Source organism: Prosopis cineraria, unplaced genomic scaffold (assembly GCF_029017545.1).
Source record: "Prosopis cineraria cultivar Desert tree isolate PC_DT_omini unplaced genomic scaffold, ASM2901754v1 PC1, whole genome shotgun sequence".
Taxonomy (NCBI): Eukaryota; Viridiplantae; Streptophyta; class Magnoliopsida; order Fabales; family Fabaceae; genus Prosopis; species Prosopis cineraria.
The window spans coordinates 44167945-44175793 of NW_026555332.1; the positions used below are offsets into that span (position 1 = coordinate 44167945).

The window sequence follows — 7849 nt, forward strand, 5'->3', positions numbered from 1 at the left end:
TTCAATTTTAAAATTACAATTAAAATACAGAAATTTCTTCACCGCACTTAAACAAACCAATGTGTCCAACTTTTTCTGATTCCTGCCAGTGAAAGAGAATTGGATTTCAATTTCATGAGTATTATTTATTTTTTTATAAATTTATATAGAAAAGTATTTCCTGGGACAATTCTTTAAATTGTATTTAAATTTTTTCAGGAATTAATCTTAAGGCTATCGGTTGTGAAGATTTATTGGTAACAAAAAATAATCTGATGGCCATAAAATTTTAAATTGTTAAAAATTAACTAAACCACGTTTTAGTGAAATTTAATATCCGTATCCAAGTGTTTTGGATTAGACGATTATTGTGAAAAAAAGTTATGCTAGTCCGGTAGTCCCTATATGACAAAAGACTAAAGACATGCAATGAAGAATGAAAGTTTTGCGTTAAGGGCAATTTACTTTGGCCCATTCGACCCCAAAGGCCTAGTCCCAGGAAAAAAGGGGGGGGGGCCTTACCGGCCCGCTCCATTGAAGCGGAGCCGAACATCCGAACGACATCCGTATTTCCTAATTTGTTAGCTGTGAATCTCCCTCCCTTCTCTGCTCATCCGTCGTTTGCTTTCGAATTTCACGGACTTGCGATCACTGATCGCTGCCTTCAGAGCTCAAATCTTCCCGAGTATGCTACTGTTAAATCGTTGCCTCAATTCACTCAATCTTTTTTGTTAATGTGATTTTCTTTTTTTTTTCTTCGCGTGAACTTTGATTGAAAACCTTTCTGTTTATATTTTTCTTTGGAACAATGTGGAACATATATGAACAAATAAGATTCTTGGTTCCAAAGGATAACTGAAAGGAAAATTATAACTTCATGAAGAGTGTAGAAATCTTAGTTAGTCATGTTTTATACATAGATCGTGTTTCTCCAACGAGTTTTACTTGAATATGCTGCCGTAAGTTGAAATTTGTTATGGTGAAGCAAAGAACTCGCTGATTTGCTTCCAACCGTGAAACAGGAAAAGTAATCATTTGCTGTCTCATCTGAATTTCCACAAATCGGTAATGGAAAACACAGAAGACGAGTTTCTTACACCTGGACATTTTTTCCCAACACTCCATTGAGTCGGCAATATCAGAAATTATAAACGGGTATTCAACCTCTCAAGCGCTTCCACTTTCTAAACTCCATCCTCTTGCTTGAATTTTTATTTTGGACCAGTCATTAAGGATGGCTATTACATCACTATGACGCATGCAAGGCACTAATATGCATTATGAAGGTCTTTAGTCTATTATTATTTTACCCCATATTTTTATTATATTGTCGTCCAAATGATCAGTATCCCTCTGGTTTCTGATTTGGGGTAGGAGTGGAGAGATAGGGTTTCTCATGGCCACTTGTTTTGCTGAGAAACGAGTACCCTACAGGCTGTTGCTTGGCTAAAACAATTTTTTAGCTGACTTTCATCTGCTATAACGATAGATGGAGGTGTTTTGGAGAAGGATTTACTATCATATAAATAAATGGTTTAGAAAGCATTTCTGTAATTGAAAATCTTAAACTATTGATCAGAGCATTGTTTTCTTTCCGGTGTCAATGGATGAAGTGTCGCTTTTTAACTAACAGATATCAACGTTGACTGTTAATTTATTGTTTGGAGTTAAAGTACATTTTTGTCTCTGATTATAAAAGAGTAACTAATATCTTAAAATTTATTAATATGAATCAATTACTACCTTACCTTTTTCCATCAAAACATGTGGCATTATGCTTAACGTGTCAAACGTTTTGCCAACTAGGTATTCACGGTAAAAGAATTCTATCGACCTCAGTTAATGATCAATTAGCAATGTTGTCATTAATTACATGTGTTTATCATGACTTGTTAACTAAATACTTGTCAACAATAACAAGCCTTATCACTTTAGGTGGAATTGGTTTCATGGATTGTCAATTAAGAAAAAAAAAAATTTAACTTGCTTTAAAGTTCAACGTCAAAACATGATGCACTTGTTTTTATTTAAAAAAATAGGAGGCTAAGATGGTTTATTTTTTGGCTTGCCAGCTAAAGACTCATCAATGTAAGAAGAAAAAGGTTTGTCGACTCTCATAGTAACAATGAATTATGTTATTGTCACATATTATTTATATCTATCATGACTAGCTAAAACTTATTAATGAATACTTGTATAACCTATGATAGTATAGACAAATATTACCTGTGACAGCCATTATTTGATCATTAGTACAGATTTACAAACTTCTTTTACTGATTGATACCTAGCTAGCAAGCCATATGAATATGACACCCTAAACATGATTTGGCATTTTTTGCAGGGGGACAAAGTGCTCCACATTATTGAACTTTAGGGTGCTAGTTAGTACTTACTGTCCATGAATATTTTAAGGACAAAAATACTCTTTATTCAAAAGTTAATTTGAAATTAACAGTCAATGTCAATAGCCGTTAATGAAGGGGCAACATCGTTTACAATTTGGGCTTGAGAGGGGTGATACTGCTCCAGACGAAATAGTGGGGGTGAAAATATCATTTAACCCTGAATAAATATACTTTTGTCCACTTGCTCTGGTTTTTCATATTCTAATGACTCCAAAAGCATTTTCAAATAATTATCATGAAGCAATTCCACTTTCAAGCGAACTTTTATTGGGTCGAAGTGGGATAGATGGAGCACTTAACTATTCTCTTAATGAGAGATGGCCGACGAGTCTTAGCTTTGGTAGCACACAGAAGGTGGGGGACACTCTTGTTCTATCATTGCTTACCAGAAAGCCTACAACAATTTTGGAGTCAAAAATACTTCCTCTAAAGCGAAAACTATTTGGTTGTGCAATTATAGATAAAGGACACTGATCATGTCGTTCACAGACTTACAATCCAGTCTCCATTGCATGGTGGAGAAAAAAACTAGAAATTTAAATTTTTCATATTTATTATGTACTGGCATCTTATAGCTTGTTTTTCGAAGGTTTGGGAAAATAGGATTTCCGTATACCAAAAACCAATAAATCACCGAACCTAAGCCCGAGTGAAACGGTTTCCCAAGCCGAGAAACCTTGAAGTTTGAGCGGTTTGCCAATTTACGTACTTTGAAAAATAGTATCCCATGCTTCTTTCTTGCGGATGGCAGCAGTGGCAACTTATCATTCTTTCTGACTAGCATTGAAACCCAGCTAGCGGATACCAAACATCTCAATTTTCTGCCATGGATACATAAATTGACAAGTTTAAGGTTTAGAAACAACGTAGGCTCATGTGGCTATGGATAATTAGTATACATTGATGTTATTCACAAGCTACTCATTCCATACCCTCGCCCTTAATTGAGGCAGTTCATCCCATGCTTCTTCTTTACCGAGCCTGCATGATATAAGAACATATAATGAGTTAGGTTCCGCTTTCTGCCATAATTTACATTCTTCTACTCTAATTTCTTAAGCGTCTCTGACCATTGTCACTTTGGCAGAGCAAAATGACATGCAGGTTTGGTTTTCCAATAGTATGTTTCTAGTCAGGCGTAATAATCCTAGAGCAATTTTCTTGTTATTTTTACATAATTTGCCCGATTACTAGGCTTCGATTTTTTCCATTAGAAGATGTAAATCAACATAGGAAGTCCATAATAGAAAGTTATTACATAGTTTATAGCATGGTTGCTTAAGTGCTGGATCATCTGTTGATGCTGGAGGATCCTCGCCAAATATCATCTCACAACTCATGTCCTCAAAATCTGCAAATTAAAAGATGCAGATGAAGTTCAGACTGATTATAGGCATTTCAATTTCATTAAATTAGTGGGATTCATTAAATCATCCAGTCACAGCGATTCACCTTATTTACTCTGCTATTATCAGAGGTCCTCTACTTGTCAGCAAGTTATTAGGGAGAGAAAATTTTGTATGGAAAGAAGAAATGACTGGTGCTATAATGTCAATTAGGTCATTATGAATATGATGCGATTTTAATGCTTTTGATGAATGCTACTGATGGGTAATTGAAAGAATAATCAGAGGCAGGATATCATATAAAGAAGAAAAGGTGCATGGAACCATTAATGATATCGAAGATGTTTGCAGCTATACTTGAGGTATAAATTTCTTGATGAAATGCATGCAATGTATTTAGGTTTTCTCAACTGAGTTCCATCTCAGTTCTGTATCCCTAGTGGCATATACGTGGAGCCCTCCATTGAAATGATGATGCTGGCTTCCACAATTTAGTGGATGCTATGATACTCTACGTATGAAAAATGTTTCTTTTATTTATATTTTTAGTGGGAATTACCATAAAAGGAAACCTCAGAATAAATTTTGTAGCAAGACCAGCTTTTCCTACTTGGTTTTAGTTTGGTGTAACATGGGTGACTTTTTTTAATAGCTATAACGTATTGACATTTTGCTTATACGAGAAACAAATCCATAATGCATCAAAGTGTTTGCTTTTCTCCATTTCTTTCCAAAAGAAGTTCATGACAAAGAACTTAAACTGAGACTCTTCATGCGAGACCATGTCAAGTAATAGAACAGTGCTCAAGTAGTTGCTGGATACGATACTCACTTGGAACCATGTTCACTGACATACCCAAAGAGTCCTTCATAAAAGATTGAGATGGCATTTTGCAGAGATTAATGCACATCCCGACACAATTTGTCTGTTCCAAAAACCTGTACATATTAAAACCAATTTGAAAAGAGAAAAAATTGCTAGGTTGCTTATGTGAAATGATGAGAGCGATGGAAATAACAATCATCATTTTGGTTTTGACAATAATGTTGATGGTGATCATGATAGTCATGATGAGCATAGAGAATACAATATCGGAGCTGCATCATCATTGAAGCAAATTGTTCGAGGCCAGAACGTATCGTAGGTTGGTGAATTGGGGACCATCTTATGTTATAAATTTGAGGTTAAAATATGATGGAAAAGGTAGAGTTACCTGCACTTTTTTATGTGGACAACATTTTTTTCTCTTATCCCGTTGACTTCTGATTCCCTCACCTTATTCATAGTGAAAATGATAATGAGGTTAATTCTTCAACAATATCATGGGTAGGATATTTAAAAAAATAGTTGCATACACAAGTCAATTATGTTTTATATATATATATATATATATCTATTGGCCAAAAGTCAATTATGTTTTATGATTATGTGTGCTTTTATAAGTTAATTTCACTATTTCCGCTTCCTTAGTTAGTCTGCAAATCCTTGTGCCCTGCCACGTTTGTCTCTTCTGTCCTGTCGAGTAATACCTGTTAATAAAGATTGTTGTCTTGTGAAGCTTGATGACATACTACAGTTTATATCATACTTAGTATCCATTGGAATGATCTAAATTTGTGTCATGTGTGCTAATAGAACTCAAGTGGGGCAAGATGTGCGAATGAAATTATACACTTCTTGAGGAGACTAATTAGTGGGCTCCCAACAGTGAAAGGAGATAATTGCCTAGTTCTTTTCAGCTCTGCTAAGTTGACTTCCTTCCCTATCGTCCATCTTATTCACTACTACTCTGCCGCCATGCAAGAATCTATTTATAAGTTTTTTGGTTGTATTAGAAACTGTGTTGCCCAGATTCTACGGTAAGAGGGCCGCTTTGAAGGTTGCTTAGTATCAGGTATTTTGTATACATACGCTTCGGCTTCTGATTAGCTAGTTATAACGGGAATTTCCAGTATCTTAATCAGCTTCCACAATGATTTGCTTCAATATGTTTGATCAGATTTATCACCAATTAAAGTTCAGTCTTATCACAAGTGGAAGGCGTAGTGTCCCATGTCGCTCTGCCTATGAGTTCCCTTGCTGGGGTTCTACTAATTATGATTGGGATTCTAGCACCAAAATGACATCAGAGCAATTCTAATAGGTTACTATTGACACTACAGTATCAGATGCTTACCTCGCAGTGCCCGACTAACCAAGCGAAAAACAGAGTAGTAAAGGCGGCAAAATATTCCCTTGCCAATCTAGATGGCGGCAGCACTGTCCTTATCTGCAATCGGTTGTAACAACATAGTCATTAAAGACAAATCACAATTTTTTCCAGGGGAAAAAAAAATAAACAAGAACCATGCCTGCACTATTTTTCATTTTTCTCCAATGCTAATATCTGGGAGATTTGGCATAACCGGAAGGAGACCAGATGGGTGATGAACTCACAAAGGAGAGTATTGGCCTTGGAAAGCTGCCGTCGAGAGCTCGGATGACAATTTCACGCTGCTGAGAAGGATTGAATTTCTGAGAAACCACAGTAGCTGCCTCGACCAGGCTGTCATATCCACTCTTGCTGTTAATGAATCCTGCTTAGGATTGAAGGTAAGAGATGAATGAAAGGAAATCAAATTCATGAAACCTATGTGTTGTATGCAAAAGGATGGAAGAAGGTGAACCTGATGCCTTTTGAACGTTCTTAGAAAGATGATTTATGGCCAGGCGATCGAACCAGTTGTCTTTGTAGACATTGGTTTTTCTTGTTTCTTCCGTAATGTCATCTGCAGGTCTTGTGAGCACTCCAACCACAGAGGGATATCCTGGTTTATGTTTGAACTTCCGATGTGCTGCAGTTACTGTTGGATTTCTGCTCATTGTTAAAATTTTGGCTTCCATTTCTGCAACGATTGCTCTTTGTTTGTGAGAGGGGGAGAGAGAGAGAATGAAGGAGTTTAACAGGAGATAAAATGACGGGGGTGCGTGTGTTAGAACAAAGAAGTGCATGGAAAATATATAGCAAAACGGTCGTGTACTGGATTCTGTCGTTGTAGCTTGCTTGGATGTTTAGATGCTCTTTTGTTCTTATATGGTGCTCCATGATGTATATTCCTCATTGTGGCATTCTAGAGGTCGAGTTATTTTTAATTATTATGAGTAAATCATACTCCTCGTTTTTCTAATAAAGTTTAAAAATGTTTTAAAGCTCTGGTTAATGTTAAACTAAAAATGCCACTAGGTCGCATCTTTCATGGTTCAATAGTTGAGATCATGTCATAATAACCAACTAAAGATATAATATTATAATATACTTAATATTAACAATATATAATGTACTCAAAATTATATTTTTTTCAATGAATAAATTAGATCTTTTTTCAGGTAATAAACAAAATAAATAATAATTTGATAGAAATTTTTTTTATATCTTGTAAAATCAATTTCATATTTTTAAGAAAAAATAACATTTTTATTTTAAAAAAATAAATAGAAGAAAAGCAGACACTAAAATCAATATATATATACATATAGAGGAATATTGTAGCTTCAATTTGATTGGTCAAGAAAAAATTGATTCTCATTGATTAATAGATTTTAGAATAATGTTAATATAAAAATTTCTCTTGATTCATTAATAAGATTTAATTTATTTTCTTATTTTTCATATATTTTCAATCTACTTTTATGGGAGTATGGATTTAAGTGCAGTTTCATTTTTAAATTTTTGTGATCATTTGCATTAACTCCATCCAACTATCCTTCTTCATTCGTTGTACTTTTTCATGCCTTTTTAATTTTTTTAATTAATGAAATTTAATTTGTTTTTCCTATTTTTCATATATCTTTAGTCTACTTTCACGGAAGCATTGATTCAAGAGCAATTTTATTTTTAAATTTTTCTAATCATTAGCATTAACTCCATTCGATTATCCTTCTACATTCGTTATATTTTCCTTTACCTTTTCAATTTTCCTAGTTAGTGAGATTTAATTTATTTTTCTATTTTTATATATTTTTTTGATTCTTTGTATTCAATATCAATCAACTCTCATCAATTATAATCCATAAAAATTATCTATAAAAAGGAAAAAATGAAATAAAAAGAAGTTTAAATTTAATTTGGATCATCA

The 7849-nt window shown here is 34.2% G+C and overlaps 1 long non-coding RNA gene across 3 annotated transcripts; it reads left to right on the plus strand.

Annotated features, from left to right (window-relative positions):
• The first annotated feature begins 472 nt into the window (after window positions 1-472).
• LOC129318920 (uncharacterized) lies at window positions 473-6761 on the plus strand. Of its 3 annotated transcripts, XR_008595360.1 has the most exons (4): window positions 473-664; window positions 1002-1134; window positions 2324-5628; window positions 5734-6761. It is a non-coding gene; the product is annotated as an uncharacterized LOC129318920 (long non-coding RNA). The 3 variants fall into 3 exon arrangements; XR_008595357.1 differs by having other exon boundaries at window positions 2324-6761; XR_008595358.1 differs by having other exon boundaries at window positions 5370-6761.
• Window positions 6762-7849: the final 1088 nt, after the last annotated feature.